General features: G+C 55.8%; 1 protein-coding gene across 1 annotated transcript in view; it reads left to right on the forward strand.

Moving 5' to 3' along the window:
• LOC113821461 (serine/threonine-protein kinase PLK1-like) overlaps window positions 1-21,905 on the forward strand; it is a 191,394-nt gene that overhangs the window by 126,332 nt on the left and 43,157 nt on the right. The window lies entirely within an intron of this gene.

The raw sequence follows: 21,905 nt of genomic DNA on the forward strand, positions 1-21,905 counted from the left end.
GGGTCCCCATGGGAGGAGGGGTCTCCATGGGAGGAGGGGTCCCCATGGGAGGAGGGGTCCCCATGGGAGGAGGGGTCCCCATGGGAGGAGGGGTCCCCATGGGAGGGGGGGTCCCCATGGGAGGGGGGGTCTCCATGGGAGGAGGGGTCCCCATGGGAGGAGGGGTCCCCATGGGAGGAGGGGTCTCCATGGGAGGGGGGGTCCCCATGGGGGGAGGGGACCCCATGGGAGGAGGGGTCTCCATGGGAGGAGGGGTCTCCATGGGAGGAGGGGTCTCCATGGGAGGAGGGGTCTCCATGGGAGGAGGGGTCTCCATGGGAGGAGGGGTCTCCATGGGAGGAGGGGTCTCCATGGGAGGAGGGGTCCCCATGGGAGGGGGGGTCTCCATGGGAGGAGGGGTCCCCATGGGAGGAGGGGTCCCCATGGGAGGAGGGGTCTCCATAGGAGGAGGGGTCCCCATGGGAGGAGGGGTCCCCATGGGAGGAGGGGTCCCCATGGGAGGAGGGGTCACTGTGCGGCCGCGCTCGCTCCATCAAGGCGTCCCGTTTCCGCTCATCAGGATGCGAAGTGGTAGTGAATAATACGATAAATGTCCGCAGAATAAAGCCAGCGTGTCTTCAGTGCCTGACTGGAATACGGCGGCCGCTCCTCCCCTGTGTAGTGTGCGTCTGGTTTGTAGCTGACAGCGAGTCCTGATTTAATTATTACCGTTGGTGCTGAGAGGTACACGCCGGGCAGTGAGTGCTGCAGTCAGAGGAGGCATCAGCGGTGGCCTATTTCCCAGAGGCCTCTCAGGGATAGTGGAATGAAGTGCTATAGATGAAATGCCTCATTTGCATGGCATTAACTTGCCGACGCGGACTGACAAGCGGCGGTTCGCGACGGGGCAGCCCCAGATGCAGAATCCCCGCGAAGGCCGAGTCAGGAAACGTTTTCGTCTCCTGAAGGATTGCAGTAGCGTCCTTGTGCCACGAGCCTTCTGGTGGCGTCTCTCCACATTCCCTCCGTGTCCCGTTCTCTTTTCTCCGGTGGCCCGTGCAGTGTTCGTAAGGATCAGGGAACTTGTTTGATCCTCTACTGACACCACGTCTCTTGCCGTACCTCTCCCTCCTCTTTCTCTCGGGATCGCGAGATAACCAAAGGGGATTCAGGAAATCCCTCTTCTACCCCGTCTGCTCCGCGCCCTTTCATCCTGGCTGTCGGGCCCCGCTCCCCCAGGCTCTCGCCACGCGTCGCGCCCGCCACTTTTCCTGGGGAGGAAGAAAAGCTGTGGCAAGCGAGGGGGCGGAAGCATAGGCCAGAAAGAAGGGAGTGATAATAAGTAATGATTTATGAGAAGGATTGCCAGTCAAGGCCCAGACCCGGCCGTCGCCCGACTCCGACGCGACCATGAAAATGAAACCGGAGGTGACGCCTTTGTGGCGTAAGCGGCTTATTGGTTTTTATGGCGGGAATCCTGCGTGTCACGGCGGCTCACTGGCGGGGAGGAGGGCCGGGAGGATAAAAACTAGGATATGCCGGAGACCCCCCCCCTCTCCCTCCTTCCCTCCCTCTCCCCTCTCCCTCCCTTTCCTCTCTCCCCTCTCTTTTCTGTTTCACCTTTCTTTCCTGCCATTCGAGCTGTCTCGGAATGTTTACGGGCAGCCTTTGTGCCGCATTTCCGCCCGTGTCCAATGCATGGTTTGCTCCGAGGCGAGTGTGGGCGGTGTGTCCTGCGCGCCGGCGCATTAGAGGAAACGTTGTTTTGACTTAACCTGTCCGGCCAGTGCGGGCGTCTGCGTTGCCAGAGGAGCTTTGACGTGTTTCGAGTTTCATCGTGTTTCCTTTAGATGTAGTTTCTCTTGACTTCACCGGAAGCATCAGTTAGCGGACATGACAACGCCAGCGAGGATTACGGATCTAGAATCTTAATTACCATAGCAGAACGCGGAAACTGTTGCGTGTCCACCCATGCCGCCGGTCTTGCTCTCCTCCCACTGCGAGGCGATCCGCTGGCGACACGGCTGCGGGGGGGGGGCGGGGGGGGGGGCGGACGTGTGAGCAAGGGGCAAACCTTGAGCATGCGGCGCACCTGGGGGAGGACTTTTCTTGCCGTCTGTGTCACGCTCTCGGCCCTTCGGGAAGAAGGGCAGCGCTCGCCGGAGCCCTGGCAGCCTCGTCGGGAGGATTTGTAGCGAATTGTCGCGGTAGCAATTAAGGCGAGACCCCCTCCCTGAGGAGCGAATTAGTGTGTTGTGAAGCAGGACTGCTCCCCCACCCCCACCCCCCGGGCCCGACCCCGCGACTCCTCACACCTGACGAAGTGGTCTCCTTTGACCGCAGGACCGCGCTCTCGCGCTCCCGCACCAGGGACAATAACAAACAAGAACCAATCCTGCCCGCCCTTACAGACGCCAGTATTTACTTCGCGATTATAACCGCGCCGGAGATGCTGTTAGGTTTGGCCGCGAAATTCGGCCTAGGCTTCGCACTTCGCCCTTCTCAGCCTGTGTGGAAAGTCCCTGGGCGGAGTGCAGGCCATTTCGTTGCACGTAACCCCGCGGTGGAGTGACCCCTGTAGTATGTTCACATGGGTTGTTTTACCATACCGTTATGTTCATAATATATGTACATCGCCTTTAAAGGGGCATTTACTCTAGATGAGGGTCAATAAATGCGAATGATTGATTACGCCATTAGGGAATCGCAATAGCGCTACAAGTCATTAATTACAAAAAGATGGACGGCATTCTGTGAGTGGAGGATGCAGTTCAGCGCGCGCGCACGAACACGCACACGCACGCACACAGATGGAGAGAGAGGAAGGGGTGGAGGGAGGGGGAAGGGGAGGGAGTGGAGAGATTAGTAGCCTAGTAGATGGGGTATTAAGGAATGAATAAGAATAGCACGACATACGGTCGGAATAACGAGCGTAAAGAATTATGAGAAATGAGAAATAATGATAGAAACCGAAATAACAAAAATGGAAAGGTAGTTCTACAGAGGTTTCAAATTGTGTAAACACACTGACCAAAATCGTCCCCCGAGCGTTTGGAAAGGAATTAAATGGCGAAATATATCTTTGCATTTTCTATAAAGTAATAGTCTTTGTGTGCGAAGGCATCCCGTGAACGACATCGCATGAGCCTCTTCTCGATCGCAGGTCAAAGTGGCCCGTAGGACCGAGGAAAGGCTTGCGAAGGAGGAGGTCCTTCGTCCTATCGGTCGGCTCCGCCCTCGCCACCAGACGGGGCGGATCGGAGGGGATTATCAGCCACAGTTCTCACCTCAATTTTTCAAAGGCTTCAGGCGCTTGGCGATCACTTGTGATAAAAGCTGAAATTTGCGTGCGGTGTAAGACCCCCGGGGCGAGGCGCGGATTGTGTCTCGCGAGGGACGTGGACAATGCGACGTTGTGGCTCCGCGTCTGCCGTGATGGATTGTTCCAGCTGGCCTCACCTGCTCAGGGCACCGCGCTGCCTACCTGCCCCTTCCCCTTCCTCTCGCCATAGGCCTAGTCAGTCTCGAGAGTCCTTCGCCCAGGGAAAATCACCGCCGCCTCCAGAATAGTTTTATCCCAGTTTGCCGCCATTCTGCGTTGGGATTTAATGCATGCTGGCCATCAGTGACCAAAGCTGTTTAAATACCCAAGCAAATGCGTTGTCGTGCAGGAGCCACGGATGCAGCAGCCATGGCTCTGGTGCTGCCTCGGCGTGCTGTGTGTGAGTTTTATAGTGGTGCCAGTAGAATATTTTATAATTTAAATTTGATCGCACGCACGCACGTACCCCCCCCCCACACACACACACACACACACGCACACGCCCGCACGCGCACATGCTTAAACATATATGATTTATTAAGAAAATGATACCCTTGGATCACGGCAGATACACGGTCCTTTGAGCTTCACGCTGTTCCCCTCCTCCTCTCTCCCCTTCCCTTCTACCCCCTCCGTACCACCCCTTCCCTTCCCTGCCTCTCCCTCCCCCTCCCCACCCTCTCCCCTTTTTTCACCCCCTCCTCCAGCCTTTACACCCCTCCCCCCTTCCCCCGCCACTCCTCGGCCTCGAGCGCCCCGGCGCAGGGCGACCCTCGTGGACATCTCTAAAATCGGGCCGACGGGACGGAGGGCTGAGCGGACGAGGAATCTGTGCTCTTGACTGTCTGCGGGCGTGAGACCTGGCTTCAAGGGCACGCCTGTACAGCCCCCTGCCTTTAAAAGGGACGAGTGCGATGGGGGAGGAATTCAAGGGACTTCTGAATGCGCAAGTCGAATGGCCAAAAGGCTTTCACGTTTTGCTCGTGTGATCGAGTCTGGAGTGATGAAAGGAGAGCAGGAATGGACTCTTGTTTGTGATGACGTCCAGAGCAGCATTGCATCCAAGTTTATTTAAATGAGAATTTTTGAATGAATACCTGAGTTCAAGAATCCTCTAAAATATGAGGGAGTCCGGTGTGGAAAATGACGACGGGGAGGCTGCCCCTTGTTCCCGGTTTGCCTGCTGGAGCAAGACCCCGAGAGCGAAAGGCGGCGGCGATGCCCCGGCCTCCCCGCGTGCCTCTACCGCGGAAGAGTAGGAGGTGGCCCCGTTTGGCCCCGACGTCTCCATTTTTTGAGCTGCGTCAGGGATCCCGATAAGTAAATTGCCTGTTACCCTCCCGAGTGGCCTGGAGAGCGTCGGCGCGTTAGGCACCTTCGAGGCCCAGAGCTGCCCTCAGACTTTATGGGCGGCCGCTCCTCGCGCGTCATTGCGAGTGGGCCTCCGTCGGTTTTGACCAACGGCTAATGGCCGTGGTCGTGCCATGCAGGTCGCCGCCGTCAGCATCTTCGTAACGTTATAAGCTAATCTCAGGACAGAAGCTCACTCGTCTCTTCTTATCTGTGCACCCTGGCCATTGGGTGTCGTGGCCCCAGAGTGACCAGCCGCCGAGAGGCGTGGCCAATCATAAGCTTCGAGGTTACTAATGGTGCGGCGCCAGGACGGGCCCGCCTTGGACGCGGTCAGGAAATTCTTGCCCGCTCGGGGGCCGCGGTGACCCGTCGGCGAGGTCCTTCCCAGGGCACAGCTCCTTTCACGACTTGGTCGTCGTCGTCGTCTTTCTCCTCCTCAGCCTCTTCTCTTCTTTCTCCTCTTCCTCTTTCTCATTCTCCTCTTCCTCTTTCACCTCCTCCTCCTCCTCTTTCTCTTCTTTCTCCTCCTTTTCCTCTTTCTCTTCTTTCTCCTCCTTTTCCTCTGTCTCTTCTTCTTCCTCCTTTTCCTCTTTCTTTTCTTTTTCCTCCTCCGCTTCCTCTTCTTTCTCCTCCTCTTCCTCTTCTTTCTCCTCCTCTTCCTCTTCTTTCTCTTCTTTATCCTCCTCTTTCTCTTCTTTATCCTCCTCTTTCTCTTCTTTATCCTCCTCTTTCTCTTCTTTTTCCTCCTCTTTCTCTTCTTTTTCCTCCTCCTTTTCCTCTTTCTCTTCTTTATCCTCTTCATCATCATCCACCTTTCTCTTTTTTATCCTACTCTTCTTTCTCTCCTCTTGTTCCTCATTCTCTTTCTCCTCCTCCCCTTTCTCTTCTTTCTTCTCCTCTTCCTCCTCATTCTCTTCTTTCTCCTCTTTTTCTTCTTTATTCTCCTCCTCTTTCTCTTCTTTCTCCTCCTCCTCTTTCTAGTCCTCCCACTTTTATCTGTTCACGGCCCGTTGTCTCCCAGCGACACCCGCCCGTGCGGCTGAATAACCTCCTTCCCTTTTAATAACTTCCACCGCCCTGTTGTCTCGCCGCCCGCCCGCCCCTTCGCCGCACTCGTCCCCGGCGCACTTAGCGCTTTCTTCACCATTAAGCGTGTTTACTCCTTCGAAACTTGTTTGCTCCCAGAGAGCGTGTTTACCGACCGTCCGCTCGTTTACATACCATTGGAGGGTCTTCGCGGTGCAGGAGCCGCTTGCTAAAATTGATGACCGGATACTCTGGGATGTGGAGATAGGTTATCTCCCTCTCTTCCTCTCAGTCTCCCTCCTCCACCTCTTCCTCTCCTTCTCCCTCCTCCTACGTCTTGCTCTCCCTCCTCCTACGTCTTGCTCTCCCTCCTCCTACGTCTTGCTCTCCCTCCTCCTACGTCTTGCTCTCCCTCCTCCTACGTCTTGCTCTCCCTCCTCCTACGTCTTGCTCTCCCTCCTCCTACGTCTTGCTCTCCCTCCTCCTACGTCTTGCTCTCCCTCCTCCTACGTCTTGCTCTCCCTCCTCCTACGTCTTGCTCTCCCTCCTCCTACGTCTTGCTCTCCCTCCTCCTACGTCTTGCTCTCCCTCCTCCTACGTCTTGCTCTCCCTCCTCCTACGTCTTGCTCTCCCTCCTCCTACGTCTTGCTCTCCCTCCTCCTACGTCTTGCTCTCCCTCCTCCTACGTCTTGCTCTCCCTCCTCCTACGTCTTGCTCTCCCTCCTCCTACGTCTTGCTCTCCCTCCTCCTACGTCTTGCTCTCCCTCCTCCTACGTCTTGCTCTCCCTCCTCCTACGTCTTGCTCTCCCTCCTCCTACGTCTTGCTCTCCCTCCTCCTACGTCTTGCTCTCCCTCCTCCTACGTCTTGCTCTCCCTCCTCCTACGTCTTGCTCTCCCTCCTCCTACGTCTTGCTCTCCCTCCTCCTACGTCTTGCTCTCCCTCCTCCTACGTCTTGCTCTCCCTCCTCCTACGTCTTGCTCTCCCTCCTCCTACGTCTTGCTCTCCCTCCTCCTATGTCTTCCTCTCCCCCTCCCCACCCCCCTCCTACCTCCTACATCTTCCTCCTCCTACCTCCTACATCTCCCTCCTCCTACCTCTTACCTCTCCCTCCCCCCTCCTACTTCCTACCTCTCCCTCCTCCTACCCCCTACCTCTCCCTCCTCCTACCCCCTACCTCTCCCTCCTCCTACCCCCTACCTCTCCCTCCTCCTACCTCCTACCTCTCCCTCCTCCTACCTCCTACCTCTCCCTCCTCCTACCTCCTACCTCTCCCTCCTCCTACCTCCTACCTCTCCCTCCTCCTACCCCCTACCTCTCCCTCCTCCTACCCCCTACCTCTCCCTCCTCCTACCCCCTACCTCTCCCTCCTCCTACCCCCTACCTCTCCCTCCTCCTACCTCCTACCTCTCCCTCCTCCTACCTCTCCCTCCTCCTACCTCCTACCTCTCCCTCCTCCTACCTCCTACCTCTCCCTCCTCCTACCTCCTACCCCTCCCTCCTACCTCCTACCCCCTACCTCTCCCTCCTCCTACCTCCTACCTCTCCTCTCCTCCTCCTACCTCCTACCTCTCCCTCCTCCTACCTCCTACCTCTCCCTCCTCCTACCCCCTACCTCTCCCTCCTCCTACCCCCTACCTCTCTCTCCTCCTACCTCCAACCTCTCCCTCCTACCTCCTACCTCTCCCTCCTCCTACCTCCTACCTCTCCCTCCTCCTACCTCTCCTTCCTCCTACCTCCTACCTCTCCCTCCTCCTACCTCCTACCCCTCCCTCCTACCTCCTACCCCCTACCTCTCCCTCCTCCTACCTCCTACCTCTCCCTCCTCCTACCTCCTACCTCTCCCTCCTCCTACCTCCTACCTCTCCCTCCTCCTACCTCCTACCTCTCCCTCCTCCTACTTCCTACTTCTCCCTCCTCCTACCTCCTACCTCTCCCTCCTCCTACCTCCTACCTCTCCCTCCTCCTACCTCCTACCTCTCCCTCCTCCTACCTCCTACCTCTCCCTCCTTCTACCTCCTACCTCTCCCTCCTCCTACCTCCTACCTCTCCCTCCTCCTACCTCCTACCCCTCCCTCCTACCTCCTACCTCCTACCTCTCCCTCCTCCTACCTCCTACCCCTCCCTCCTACCTCCTACCTCCTACCTCCTACCTCTCCCTCCTCCTACCTCCTACCTCTCCCTCCTCCTACCCCCTACCTCTCCCTCCTCCTACCTCCTACCTCTCCCTCCTCCTACCCCCTACCTCTCCCTCCTCCTACCCCCTACCTCTCCCTCCTCCTACCTCCTACCTCTCCCTCCTCCTACCTCCTACCTCTCCCTCCTCCTACCTCCTACCTCTCCCTCCTCCTACCTCCTACCTCTCCCTCCTCCTACCTCCTACCTCTCCCTCCTCCTACCTCCTACCTCTCCCTCCTCCTACCTCCTACCTCTCCCTCCTCCTACCTCTCCCTCCTCCTACCTCCTACCTCTCCCTCCTCCTACCTCCTACCTCTCCCTCCTCCTACCTCCTACCTCTCCCTCCTCCTACCTCCTACCTCTCCCTCCTCCTACCTCCTACCTCTCCCTCCTCCTACCTCCTACCTCTCCCTCCTCCTACCTCCTACCTCTCCCTCCTCCTACCTCCAACCTCTCCCTCCTCCTACCTCCAACCTCTCCCTCCTCCTACCTCCTACCTCTCCCTCCTCCTACCTCCTACCTCTCCCTCCTCCTACCTCCTACCTCTCCCTCCTCCTACCTCCTACCTCTCCCTCCTCCTACCTCCTACCTCTCCCTCCTCCTACCCCCTACCTCTCCCTCCTCCTACCCCCTACCTCTCCCTCCTCCTACCCCCTACCTCTCCCTCCTCCTACCCCCTACCTCTCCCTCCTCCTACCCCCTACCTCTCCCTCCTCCTACCCCCTACCTCTCCCTCCTCCTACCCCCTACCTCTCCCTCCTCCTACCCCCTACCTCTCCCTCCTCCTACCCCCTACCTCTCCCTCCTCCTACCCCCTACCTCTCCCTCCTCCTACCCCCTACCTCTCCCTCCTCCTACCCCCTACCTCTCCCTCCTCCTACCCCCTACCTCTCCCTCCTCCTACCCCCTACCTCTCCCTCCTCCTACCCCCTACCTCTCCCTCCTCCTACCCCCTACCTCTCCCTCCTCCTACCTCCTACCTCTCCCTCCTCCTACCTCCTACCTCTCCCTCCTCCTACCTCCTACCTCTCCCTCCTCCTACCTCCTACCTCTCCCTCCTCCTACCTCCTACCTCTCCCTCCTCCTACCTCCTACCTCCTACCTCTCCTTCTCCCTGTCAATCAGGCCGCCGTACATTTCATATAATGGATATAATGTGCAATTGTATGGTTTTCTTATTTGATTTATTAAAATATTAGGCAAGAAATGGCCAAACAGAATTGAAAGCCAAATGTCCTTTGTTCGACCATCGGTAAAATACTCGTGTCTGTGTTTGTGTTTTCTCCTCCCCGCGACTCCTCCTCGGGCAGGGGCGGAGGGCGCGGGGCGACGGGAGGGCGAAGGGGTTTGTCAGTGGGCGTCATTTGTCCCTGCAAGGCCTCACTAATGGCGCCGATAGCGCGGTGACACACAGCTGGGCTCAGCACAACCGCTTGTCAGCCCGTGCGATACATCCCGCCCGCCGACAGATGGGCGGCGCATCCGAATCCGGCAGCTGTCTGGCATCACGGCCTCGCAAACGCCTATCGCGCTGGCACTTTTTCCTTCACTTTTGGCGGTTCCGTATGAACTTTCCGCAAGCAGCTGGTCTGCTGTTCACGCCGGCAGTGGCGCTGCTATGAAGGTTGCAGACAGTCCCCTTGTAAACAAACATGGCTCCTTCCGAGTGAATTTTCGGGAAGCACACGATCGTTCTCATACATATCACATAATTTTTGATAAATATATCGTTTTTGATAAAATTATGCACATATTAATATTCTAGAATATTAAATTCAATATACACGAACTTTTTTTTTTTACTTAATTTGCCAGGAAGAACATCCTAGTAGCACAGATTCTCCGTCACACGGCGTCCATACGCAAGCGTGCTCTCTGGTCGAGCCTTGAGGGAGTCGCACCAGGCGATTGCAGACCCGCAGGCAAGCGAATCCTCACACAGCAAGAACTCGCACGGCCGCCGCCTTTGTCATAGCCATCGATAATGCTGAAGGTGCTTCCTGCCATCCTAGGCATGCCTCAGAGCCTGCGACGCCCCTGCTGACGTCGCTGTCACACGCCAAGTTGAAACGACGTTGCTGCTGCTCCCACGGCCTCCCCTGGGGCTGGGGGCTGTGGCGGCTCACACATTTTCTATAATTTCGGTGTAACCCGAAGACGGCGCGCGGACGTGTGCGTGACTGGGTTCCCTGGGAGAGGGATGTTTGCGAGAAAGTTCTGTGGACTTTGGGAATTTGAAATATCTGCCGATTCACGGGATGACTAGAAATTTGTTAAATATTCGACGTGGCGGACATAGATTTGTGATGGTAATGGAGTTACTGCCTCCACTGAACGGTTAGATGGTTCTTTGGAAAAGAATATCTGGCCTTTTGCTCGTGTGCTTTCGGTCTGCTAATTCATGGCTAGAATGTCGTGAAATATTTTTGAACGCGTCTCACTGTCAGTATTTGCCCTTCCATAAGTCACACCGACGTACTAAGCTGCAGTGCCGCTTGGTCACTGCATTCTCCGTTCACAGCTCGGCTTCCCCTCTGCACCTCGCACTGAGGGCGCGGGTGCGGCAGCCGGCCTGGCGGCTGTCAGTGTCACTTGCGTTGCGGTTCGAGTTGCACTCACTAGGACAGGGTTCATGCCAGAGTGGCCAGGGTGTGGCCGTTTGTCATTATGTTCCTACAGTTCCCGGTTTCGAAGTTTTGTCACTTTCGCCTCCGCAGCAGAAACCTTTGCCGACTTGATCCGAGCGTGGCCGCGTTGGAGTTCGTAGGAACCCAGAGACAGCAACGACCTGCAGGCGGGCGGACGGACCGACGGACGGACAGGCGGGGAGACGGGAGGGTGACAGAGCAACAGGGAAGCAGTAGATGATGTGAGCAGAGAAACATGGCAGCCCTGTACGTGAATCAAAAAAATCAGACTTGGTGTGATTGAGTCTGCGTCACGATCTGGTGCCTTTCCGAGACGGCATAATTAAAGGGGCCGTTTGAGGAAGACGCTTTCATCTGCAGCTCTTCTAATTAGCTTTTGCTCTCCGCTCCTGGCGCATCGCGGAACGCCCAGGAAACGGGCTGGGAAAGGTCTTCTTGGCGCGCGCACACACTCGTACTTACATTGAGTGTGACGCACATGTATACGCGCGCACACTCACGTTCACGCAGTAACTGACACGCTGAGGAAGGCCTTGGGTGTACATGAGCAGAAGGCTCTGAATGGCGGCTTCGTGGGCGCAGCCTTGGCGACCGGCTGTGAGTCACTTCTCCCGGAGTGGCACTGACTCGGACCGCTTCCATGTCGCTGCCTTGATGCTGGCCCTCTTGCGGCTGCCCCTCTTGGGGCTCGCCCTCCTTCCGATACTGTGCCATCTCTATCGCGGAAGACCCTGTGACATTCGCCGGGGGAGTCCGTGCTACGAGGTTGGCGCCGAGAGAAGTCAGCTCGTTTTGCGTTGGTCTGTTTTCGAAGGGGCTTCCCTGGATCCGGCCGGCGATCGCGCCGAGATGAAGCGAGGTACATCCCAAAATCAGTTCTTATCGACAGGAGTTTTTCACACTGCCCGTTTGGAAGGGCGCGAGGAGGGATTGCGATTTGTGCCATTCTGTCTCGAGTCGCAGACAACACAAAGCTGCGAAGCCCGTGCCCTTGACGCGTCTCAGAGGCGCTCATGGCCACCCAGGGCTCGCTCGGCGGCGGCGGAAAGCGGTGACTTCATAGTCGCCCTCTGTCCTTCCCTTCCTTCTCTCCCTCCCCTCCTCCTTCCCACCCTTTCCCCTTTCTTCTCTGTTCTTTCTCCTCTTTTTTCTCTTCTTTTCTACCTTCTCTTTTCTTCTCCCTTCTCCTCTTTTCCCCTCTCCTTTCTCATTTTCATTCACATTATTTCCCCTTCTCACTCCCTCCTTTTATTGCGTCCTTTAACGTCGTGTATGATGAGCGACAACAGCAGAGCTTGTGAAGCGGGGGAAGGGGCGGAGGGGGGGGGTGTCAGGATTACGGATCGTCCTGATTTATTTCTTCATGTCGGGGTTTAAGATGTTGCCCGCGCGGAAAGCGCATTAAGGTTTCCCTTAATGCTTTTGTCCTCGGACGGTCCCCTTGTCTCTGGATGCCGCGAAGGGCGTCACTCCTTCAAAGTGGCTTCTTTGTAAGCAAGTCGAGGGAGGGGCTCTGGGAGCGGCAGCCGGCCAGACGCTGTCGTTCGTCGCGAATATTCACGTCCTTTGTTATTTGGTACGTTTTTTAGTCTATATTATCGCCATCGCCTTATAGAACCGGGAGGCATTATTTGTAGAGTAATTGATGGAGCATTTAATTAATAAAAAGTACTGGAGTTGTATGTGCATATCCTAACAGAGGGTTAGGATATACGTGATAATGTGCATTGTAACCTTCTCGCCATCTTGTTTCTTTTTGGTGGAGGCTGGAGGAGTGTGGAAGGCAGAAGGGAGCGGTTGCAGGCTCTTTTCTTGCCGAAGGCGAGGCGGATGGCCACCGGAATGGCCCCATGTCCAAGAAACTTTCAGCATCACGCGTATGGTCGAATGTTCCCGTGTGCCGCCGCCTCGAAAGTTTGTAGGAATGGCTGTGCCAAAGTCAACCTCGCGCAGGGCAGGGATTGTAAGGTTATGCAGATCCTGTCGTTGTGGGTCAGGAAGGCCGTGCCATTTGCTTCGTCAAAAATAGCCCATGCGAGTCGGTTTGATTAATTTCTGTAATTGTCTGTGTCTCATCTTGCCGCTTGTCACTTTCCTTGTACAGTGAACCCTCGCTATAACGCGGTTCACCTTTCGCGTTCTCGCTGCTTCACAGATTTGCATTGTGCATTGTGTTCTGCATTCTGATTGGCTAAACAGTCTCTCCGCTTCTTCTCTACCTGTGTGTGTCAATAACGTTACGGTTTAATATGTACATATACGTAAAACAGCTTGCCAAATTTAAGTATGCAAAATTTCTCTAAAACCCATGAAGCCTTCAGTTCGTATTGATGATTAAAATTATTATTTTACAGTACAGTAGTTATTTGTAAAAAACGTTTATACAGTACTTTTATTTGTTGAACAAATGCTTGGGCCTGTAAAAAGGTTTTGTTCTTTGGTTTCAGTGTATTGTAGAGTATTTCATTGAATAATAATAGTAAAAAAAATAAAGGTTACTACTTCACGGATTTCGCCTATCACGGGTTCTTTTTGGAACGTAACCCCCACGAAAAACGAGGATTCACTCCCCCTCCACCTAGGCACCCAGCAGTCCTTCAATCCCGCTGAATCCCCATATAAGGAGTGCGAGATCAGTGCCACTTCGGTCGCATTACCTGATTGCTTGCGTCGCGCAAACCCTTCTTGGAGTGTCTTGGAGGGCCTCTCGCAGTACTGTCAATGGGCTTTATTATTTATTTAATTTTGTTAGGAGGGAAAATTGGGGAGGAAGGGTGGAGGTGGCTGTGTGTGGTGTAGGAATGCGCGCGGAAGAGAGGGAGGGAGGATTTTCCTTTGCCTTATGAGCAGGAGCGACTGCAGGCCCTGAGGCCCTTCCTCTTAGCCCGTAGATGCCGGCAGCAGGAGGAGAATCTCCCCCGCGTGTCTGTTTCCTCGCCGCCCATGGGCGTCAGGCGAGCGAGGAGGGGGGGGGGGTCACCACTCGGTGGAGGGTCTCACGGAGGGTCAGGAAGCGGAAGAAAGGGATGAAAAACAACAGAATACCATCCATGCCTGTCAGTCGGTCTGTCCCTTTGTTTCCCTGTTCCTGTCTGTGCCTTTCTGCTTGGGTCTCTTCTAGTCTCTTCGTCCTCTTTCTTACTCCGAGTTTTCATTCAGCAATTACTAGCACCCGTGTTCAAGAGACGGGGAGAGAGGGAGAGGAGGGAGAGGAGGCGAGAGAAATCGCCTCTGAAGGAAGGGCGGCGCAACGGAAGGAAGATAACGAGAGACGGTTCGACGGAAGGATGCGAGGAACGAGGGTCGGAAGGGCGGCGGGCGGGAGGACGTGGGTGGAGGTGGGAGTGATGTGGGCGTGGCCATGGCGTGGCGTGGGCAAGAGGAAGGAAGCTTCAGGGTGTGGTGGAACATTCCTCAAGGGGTCTTCGTTATGACATCGCCATGGGTGGCTCCTCTCCACAGCGTTGTCCTGGTTGGAGCGAGAATGCTTGGTGGGCTTTTCGTTTTTTGATTATTTTTGTTCACTTATGATCTTTTAGATTATTATAGTTCTGTGCAATTAATTCCCATCTACTGACCTTTCATTTTTATATATATATAAAATTCCCTTATATTAATTTTGTTTTTCAACAAAGAGGGAAGTGCGGCCAGACGGAAGGAAGAGCTGCCCGCGATTTGTCGCATCCCCTTTCCTCTCTCCCTTTCTCTCTCCTCCTCCTCTTCCGTCTCCCCCTTTCTCTTTCTCTCCCTCTTCCTCACCCCCATCCTTCTCTGTCTAACTATCCCTCTCTCGCGCACACACATGCGCGCATACAGTATATGTTATATCGTATAAAACATATACTGTACAGTATGTGTGTGTTATCGATGTTCTCCCTTTCTTCTCCCTCCCCGAAGCGTCTCCCAAGCAGCGCAATATTTAAGCGAACTTCTTTCAGGAAACCCTCCTCCTCGCAGCGCCATTCGCCCCAAATTTATCGATACTCCCAATGAAGCCCATGAATTCGGACGCGAGGTCCGCGGCATTGATATCGCAGCGGCGGCGGTGGCGAGGCAGGCTCCGATCTTCTTGCAACGGGAGAGCAATCCTTTCCTTCGACGTTGACCCTCCGTGTAGAGGACCTCGGCGTGGGCGAGGTCCTGGGATGGGCGTCCTGGAGGGAAGAATTGCGTGTGATTGGCTGGGGGCGGGACGCGAGTTACAGCGAATTGGCACCGCTGCGGACAGACGGCGAGGGGATAGTGCAGTGATTCCGATGATCACATGCCGGGGACGTGTTCGGTGCAGAGAATTCTCAACGTTGACTGGCGCTCACTATCTTTTTCCTCTTCATTATTTGATTCACCGTTCCGTACAGTTAGCAAGATGTCACCAATGCGAATCACTGATTTGTATTGAACGTGATCTCAGATAAAACGATCATTATGAGCAGCATTGGCAGTTTGGCTTCCTGTTACCCAGCTGTTTGTGCCTTCGTAATCATTGCTCTCTCATTCTCCCTCTTCCCCTCTCCCCTCCCCCTCCCCTCTCCTTCCCCCTCCCTCCCCCTCCCCCTCCTCTCCTTCCCTCTCCCTCCCCCTCCCTCCCTCTCCCTCTCCCTCTCCTCCCCTTCCCCTTCCATTTCCCTCTCCTCCCCTTCCCCTTCCATTTCCCTCTCTCCTCCCCCTTCCATTTTCCTCTCCTTCCCCTCCTTCCCCTTCCTGGTCTCCCATGCCCTCCCCATCTGCCACTCCCCCGACCTCTTTCCTCCGTACTTTGTGTGGCCGATAAGGGCGGTTGAGCGCAGGGCGTTGATAAGGGCGGCCATGGTAAGTGTAGGGTTCAGCACGCGTCGCCTGTAACAGAAAGGGCGTCGCCCGTGCGGGAGTCACACTTCGTCAGGCACTCAAACGGCCGTGTCAGCTTCCATTCCGTCTCGTCTCGTCTCCTCTCCATCATATCATATGAAGGCCGCTCTATCAAACTGAACACCAGTGAATAATCTAGGATTACACTTAGACAAATTCATGACATTTGAACAACACGTTGACAAAATAAACAGGAAAGTAGTGGGCACCCTGGTATATCTCAACGCGTCATGGCGTTGTCCGTCCCCGAGCGGACAATGGCTGGTGATCCCGTGCAGGATGTGAACTGAAGCAACGGTGCCTCGCAAGCCCGTGGCGTGCGGTGGCACGGGGAGTTCATCGCTCCTGTTGCGGCTGCGGCTCTCTGGCTCGGACGCGCGCCTTCGAGTGTCCCTTGCCTTTGTATACAGGGGGGGGGGGGCTGCCGAGGGCTTGCTGAGAGGACGCAGGGAACTCATTATTAAGGCCAAGGATCGTTAACGGCTGAATTCCTTCGCAATGTGAACAAAGTTTTGTGTTGAGTTCTCGTTACATGTTGATTCAGTTACATAATGGTACATGTCTTCCTCCACATGAGTGAAGGGATGCATCTGTGGGGAGGCATTGGCTGAGAGACAGCTGACGCCAGCGCCGCGTTTGGTGCTTTCGAGGTCGGAGCAGGAGTCCGGAATTAACACCAAATAGAGCGACCTTCGCGCCGAGTTCAGCGCCCCTCGCGCGTCGGGTTCGCTCTGATCCCAGAAGGGTTCGTCGGTGGGCCATCAGAGTGGGAGGGCGAATGGAGGTTGGGTGCCTCTGCCTCGTCAAGGTCAACCTCATAAGATGCTCAAGGTTAGCGAGCGAGTGCGCTGGGAGATGAGCCCGCTAGAAACGATGAGCCTGCGTGACAATGGCGGTTGGAGGTCCCGTGGCTCGGGCATCGCGAATGCTTTGCTCCTGGTGTGAGAAGTGGGCCAGCCAGCGGGGCCACGAGTGAGGGCGGGATACTTGATACCTGTGACGGCGGGATCAATAAGCGACGGCTGCGACTAAGCTTCGGTTTGCCGTGCATCGAATTCAGGTGTTGCTCGTCTCTCAAGAGGCAGCTTGCCTTCCTGGTTCACTTGTAATCATGCACATTTATTTGCGCTCCTATAGTTTGTGTTCCCAGTGGCATGCCGACGGTGGCCCAATCCGCTCAGTCACGCCACCCGTGTGACCTCCATCCCGCCCGAGTCTGCGAGTGTGACAAATGACGCCACTGACGAGCGCAAGGGGAGGCGGCGGATCCTTCCGGGATTCGCCGAGGCTGTCGTGTCGAGGGCGAATAAGCGGAGCTGAAGGATCAAGAGAATCCTTTAGCGAGGACGGGGAGAAGGCCAAGGACACGTAGGCACCGGTTTTGTTTGGAGGCGATGAGGCTTTCCAAAACAAGCAAAGAATGAGTTGTGTGGCAGCGAGGGGCGAGTGGGCGTCAGGAAATATGTTATGCCAGCGCCGGGTGGACATTCATTAGGCGGTGACTCATGGCACTCCTTTGTCTGTATCGGCAACAGAAGGGTCCGCTCGAGGTTCGGGCGAGGGCATGACCCTTGCTTCCTGATGTGCCGGAGTCTGCGACCCTTCGGATATTGCTGCTTTTGCCTGCTTGCCGCGGGAATTGGATAGTATGCGTGCTTGCCTGGGTGACGAGTGTGATTGGGCGATGCTGTATTTCGTGCAAGATCATTAGCGAGAGCGACGTTTCCAGCCGGACTTGGGAATCCGGTCAGGCGAGGCGGCTCGGACGGTCGGTGCGTCGGTGTTTTATGGCGCAGTTGCCATTAGCAGCTAATCCCTGGCGACCTTCCTTCGTACCTTTATGGCAACACTGAACCTGCTGGATACTTGCCGGAATGAGAATGAGGGACAGATGATGAGGAAAGAAGTCTTCTCCCACAGTATCTGATGTCCCACCTATATCCCACCTGATAGTTTCAAAGCTTTAAAAAATGGTTTCTGAGGACCGTTTTATACCCATACTCTATTGCTCCAATCCTCCGATTCTCTTGTCGCTCGGCTAAGAATCAGTATATCGAAAGACGGTTGTTTTTAAGGCAAAAGCTTTTCCCATCCCTCCAAACCCTAATAGTTACTTGATCTCTGTTGTGACAACGGCCTAAACTCATAGCCACAAGATTGCCTTTATTTCATCGCCATGGCAGCGAAACGCGCTTGATCCATAGCCTCTGAATATTGTCTTTGCGAGATATTTCCGGCTTGAGAACAAACCTCGAAGGCGTTTAGTTACAGTTGAAAACGCTGTTATCGTCTGTTCGACCCCAGCCTCTCCTTCCTTTCTGTCCCGCCCTCTCAATTCGCATTTCTCTCTGATCCCTTTCTTCCTCCCCTTCCCCACGTTCTCCTTCCAGTTCCTCCTCCTACCTCTCCCTTTTTCTCCCTCTCTGCCTCTTTCTCATTTCCGTTTCTCCTCCTCCTCTTTCCTCCCTCCCTCTGTTCCTCCTTGCTTTCTTCCTCGAAGTCCTCTTTCCTTTCGTAAGTCTCCTGCGCCATGCCCTTTTTCCCATTCAAGTCTCCTTTCCCTCCCTTCCTCATGCCCCTTTTCCCTCTCGTGTCTTCTTTCCCTCCCTTCCCCATGCCCCTTTTCCACCACCACCACTCAACCTCTACCACCATCACACAACCACCTCCACCACCATCACACAACCACCTCCACCACCACCACACAACCTCCACCTCCACCACCACCACACAACCTCCACCTCCAACACCACCACACAACCTCCACCACCATTACACCACCACCTCCACCACCACCACCATCACACAACCACCTCCACCACCACCATCACACAACCACCTCCACCACCACCACACAACCTCAACCTCCACCACCACCACACAACCTCCACCTCCACCACCACCACACAACCTCCACCTCCAACACCACCACACAACCTCCACCACCATCACACCACCACGTCCACCACCACCACCATCACACAACCACCTCCACCCCCACCATCACACAACCACCTCCACCATCACACAAGCACCTCCACCACCACGATCACACAACCACCTCCACCCCCACCACACAACCACCTCCACCACCACCACCATCACACAACCACCTCCACCACCACCATCACACAACCACCTCCACCACCACCACCATCACACAACCACCTCCACCACCACCACCACCTCCACCACCACCACCATCACACAACCACCTCCACCACCACCACCATCACACAACCACCTCCACCACCACCACCATCACACAACCACCTCCACCACCACCACCATCACACAACCACCTCCACCACCACCACCATCACACAACCACCTCCACCACCACCACCATCACACAACCACCTCCACCACCACCACCATCACACAACCACCTCCACCACCACCACCATCACACAACCACCTCCACCACCACCACCATCACACAACCACCTCCACCACCACCACCATCACACAACCACCTCCACCACCACCACCATCCCACAACCACCTCCACCACCACCATCACACCACCACCTCCACCACCACCACCATCACACAACCACCTCCACCACCACCACCATCGCACAACCACCTCCACCACCACCACCATCACACCGCCACCTCCACCACCACCACCATCACACAACCACCTCCACCACCACCACCATCACACAACCACCTCCACCACCACCACCATCACACAACCACCTCCACCACCACCACCATCACACAACCACCTCCACCACCACCACCATCACACAACCACCTCCACCACCACCACCATCACACAACCACCTCCACCACCACCACCATCACACAACCACCTCCACCACCACCACCATCACACAACCACCTCCACCACCACCATCACACAACCACCTCCACCACCACCATCACACAACCACCTCCACCACCACCACCATCACACAACCACCTCCACCATCACACAACCACCTCCACCACCACCACCACCAACACACAACCACCTCCACCACCATCACCATCACACAACCACCTCCACCCCCACCACCATCACACAACCACCTCCACCACCACCACCATCACACAACCACCTCCACCACCACCACCATCACACAACCACCTCCACCACCACCACCATCACACAACCACCTCCACCACCACCACCATCACACAAACACCTCCACCACCACCACCATCACACAACCACCTCCACCACCACCACCATCACACAACCACCTCCACCACCACCACCATCACACAACCACCTCCACCACCACCACCATCACACAACCAGCTCCACCACCACCACCATCACACAACCACCTCCACCACCACCACCACCATCACACAACCACCTCCACCACCACCACCATCACACAACCACCTCCACCACCACCACACAACCACCTCCACCACCACCACCATCACACAACCACCTCCACCACCACCACCATCACACAACCACCTCCACCACCACCACCATCACACAACCACCTCCACCACCATCACACAACCACTCCACCACCACCACCAATCCCACAACCACCTCCACCACCACCACCACCACCATCACACAACCACCTCCACCACCAACACCATCACACAACCACCTCCACCACCACCACCATCACACAACCACCTCCACCACCAACACCATCACACAACCACCTCCACACCATCACACAACCACCTCCACCACCACCACCATCGCACAACCACCTCCACCACCACCACCATCACACAACCACCTCCACCACCACCACCATCACACAACCACCTCCACCACCACCACACAACCACCTCCACCACCATCACACAACCACCTCCACCACCATCACACAACCACCTCCACCACCACCACCATCACACAACCACCTCCACCACCACCACCATCACACAACCACCTCCACCACCACCACCATCACACAACCACCTCCACATACCGTGGCTCACACGTGCGCGCGAACACACACGCTCGGATAGTTTCCTAACTCTCCTCGGTAGACGAGGCAACATCAATATTATCATTGTATACAAGGGCTTTTGGTTCATCAATGGGTCAACTCTTCAATTTATCGAATCGACGTGTTATCGCAAGTGTTTGTGTTATCTCTTGTGTTATCTCGCGGTGTTTGGGTCCCAGCTGGCGCTCGGAGCCCCTGCGCCCGGCGGAAGAGGCCGCGGGGCGGGCGCTCGCTCATCTGGTCGCTCTGCATGGAGATGTGCTGTGAGAATACGATGGATTCCTTTTTCCGCTGTGCAGCCCTCGCAGGCCGCAAGGGACAGACCGCAGTGATGCCTTGGTTGCATCAGCGGCCGTCGGAGGAGGCGATGACTACAAGTATAAATGAGCGGCAGAGCCTTATGGCCGTTGCGAGGCCGTAGGGAGGGGGGGGGGGGGCTCGGACATAGGGAAAACGCTCCTAGACCCGACGGGGAGGCACTGGCCGCTCCAAGTGGCGTCCACGGTCGGCTGTAGTCATGTTGGCATCAGCTGATCCTTAGGCAGTGTTTGAACTCACGCTTTGCAGGTATGGAATTCCTTGTTGGAAAAACATGATTGTTGATGGTTCCTCTCCTTTCCTGCTTAGCGTGATGCACACTTCTCGCCGCCCTTCGCTTCCTGTCACGTCCCTTGTCAGCGGCAATGGCTCCTGGACGCTGAGTCGCGCCGCGCGCTTCTTCATTATGTGTTTTTTATCGTCTTGATTTATCCTCGCTACGACATTTTGTCCGTGGAAAAGGGAGCAACATGTTATTACTCACACCCACCTCCATTTCTCCCCCCCCCCTCTCCCCCTCTCGTCGTCCACCTCTCTTCCTCCTCGCCCTCCTCTTCTCCTCCTCGTCCACCTCTCCTCCTCCTCCTCCTCGTCCACCTCTCCTCCTCCTCCTCGCCCTCCTCTTCTCCTCCTCGTCCACCTCTCCTTCCTCCTCGCCCTCCTCTCCTTCCTCCTCCTTGCCCTCCTCTTCTATCTCCTCTTCCTTTTCTACCCCCTCCTCTCCTTTTCCTCGCCCTCCTCTGCCTGCCTCTACTTCCTCTCATTCCTACCCCTCCCCCCTCCCTTAACCCTGCCCTCTCCCCTACTCTTCCTCGTTTCTGTCACCCTAAATTGCGGCTCTGCAGCACCGCTCTCCGGGTCCCGGCTCCACTTCCCCTTCGCCGCCTCTTGGTTATCTGTGGGCCGCACTTAAGTGGAGTTAGAGCTTGTGGATGATGAGGGCCCTTGGGTGTGGACGAGGACCTAATTGCGTTGATATGGGAGAGGGGGGGGGGGCGAGGAGAGGGGAGGAGAGGGAGGAAGGAATTGTGTGGACGAAGTAGCTGGTTATAAATGCTATAAATGTTATAAATGTAGATCTGGTTATAAATGCTATTTCATGGTGTACCTTATGCAGAGGGTTTCATACAGCTTGTAATCCCCAAAAGAGAAGTAGGAGGAGGAGGAGGAGGAGGAGGAAAGATAGAGGAAGAGCAGAAGCCGAGAAAGGAGTGGGGGTTGGGGGGGGGGGAGAGGAGGAGGAGTACGATAAGGAAACCGCAGCAATTGGCGTAATCTTGCAAGTGGGGTTT

The sequence above is a fragment of the Penaeus vannamei genome, chromosome 23 (assembly GCF_042767895.1).
Source record: "Penaeus vannamei isolate JL-2024 chromosome 23, ASM4276789v1, whole genome shotgun sequence".
Taxonomy (NCBI): Eukaryota; Metazoa; Arthropoda; class Malacostraca; order Decapoda; family Penaeidae; genus Penaeus; species Penaeus vannamei.